A 1921-nucleotide genomic window follows, 5' to 3' on the forward strand; every position below is an offset into this window, starting at 1 on the left:
TTTTTTCTTTTATTTGAGAAAAGACAAAACTTTAAAATCCATATATCTTATTAAATCTTTTTTTATTATTTCCATTTATGAATATATTTTTGTTTCTGACAATGCTTAATGTACAATGGGTAACTATGAATAGTAAAAGTTATATGGAACTACTAACACAATTCTGAAATCTAATCTTTAATATTTTGCCAGGGATTATGCAGAAACTTATAATTATGTTTTACTTTGGATTTACCCCATCTTTACTTTATCTCACATTAAAATGTAATCAAATCAGCCTGTTTCCAATCGGTTGCAAATCCCCTTCTTAAAGCATCTATTCAAGAGTTTCCCCAATTTTCATTTTCTCTGTCTTTTCTTATTATATTAAATCCTGATATCTGAAAATTGAACCATATAGTAGCATTGCCATATTCCTTTAGAAATACAGATCATATCTATTATTCCTGTATTTTCATATTATAACTGTGGTTTTTTAATCCTTGACAGGTTGCAATTAGATTTCTAGTATGCCATTGTATTACAGTAAATACCATTATTACGGTAGAAATAATTCACTTTGTTTAGTGCACTGTTCAGATAGTCTGCTGAGATGACTCTGATACCAAATGTCATTTTCATTCTTTAATTATAATTTTTTATCTTTTCTAGTTTACCATTCTTTCAGTAGATTATTTTTATTCTAAACTTCAGAAATTGTCTGAGTTTAATAATGTTTATTAATAAGAATTATAATATCTTATTGCTTTTTTTCCCCCTGCAGAACAGTAGGAGTAATTTTGTTATTCTCCAACTCTCTGACTGCAATATACTGGAGCATTGTGTGGAAGAACAACCCTCAGATGCATTTAGTAGTTGAATGCATTTCTGAGCGTAGTTGTTACTTGCATTCCAAATAGTTAGTAGTTACCACCTGTAAAGTCACTCCATCAGGAACAAAGTTCCCTTTGTCTAGGGCTGTTGTTAATATACACAGTGTATAATTAGGCCAAATTCTGACATCACAAACAAAATTTAAAGCATGTATATATTAAACACATCCATAATAAGATTAGATGCCCTGTGAGGACAGGGACAATGTCTATCATGCTTAATCATTAAATCCCTAGGACATACTACAATGCACTGGCACATAGTAGGTGCTCATTAAAGATGACTTGGCTGAGTAAGCATGCACATGAATGACCCTCATCGAATTATGTGTTCAGTTGTTGTCTCTCTTGCTGCATGCATGGATACATCTTTATCTAAAAAGTTCAATTCAATCTAAGCAAATCATGTCAATGAGCAATGCAGTGTAATGGAAGAGGATACACTCTACAGTCTCTTTAGAGCTAATTCTCCTTCTATTTCTCCTAGTGGTGTGATTCGGTCCAAGTTGTTTTTATCTCTCTTAGCCTTGATTGCTTTGTCTATACAATAGAAAAAATAATTCTACCTCCCAGATTTGTTGTGAGAATTAAATGAAGCATTATTTGAAAATTGTCTACTACTTTGGCTAATTTGAGCATTCATGATCATTAGGTTTGGGGGATAAATACTAGCAGCCTTGAATACCAGTCAGTGATTGACGCATATCAAACAACCACCCAGCTGATTTCATCTGAGTGATTCTAAGCTGCAGTTGAGATCCAAGTCTGCTCCATATGTTTCTCATCTTTCTTGGACCAGAAGGGCACCTAGAACATATTTCTATCATGGTCTTAGCAGAGATGCAAGAGGGCAAGCCTACTGAACAAGCCCATTTTTAACCCCTGTCTTCGTCACAACATCACATTGGCTAAAGCATGCTCTGTGGTCATCCTAAAGTCAAAGCGTGAGGAAGTGTTCTCTATACACAGTACTTGTAAACAATAATCCAATGTAACACACTTGTCATAACCCTAGGTAGATGAGAGCCATAGGTCTTTTCTTCTAAATC

This window comes from Rhinopithecus roxellana, chromosome 14, assembly GCF_007565055.1.
Source record: "Rhinopithecus roxellana isolate Shanxi Qingling chromosome 14, ASM756505v1, whole genome shotgun sequence".
Taxonomy (NCBI): Eukaryota; Metazoa; Chordata; class Mammalia; order Primates; family Cercopithecidae; genus Rhinopithecus; species Rhinopithecus roxellana.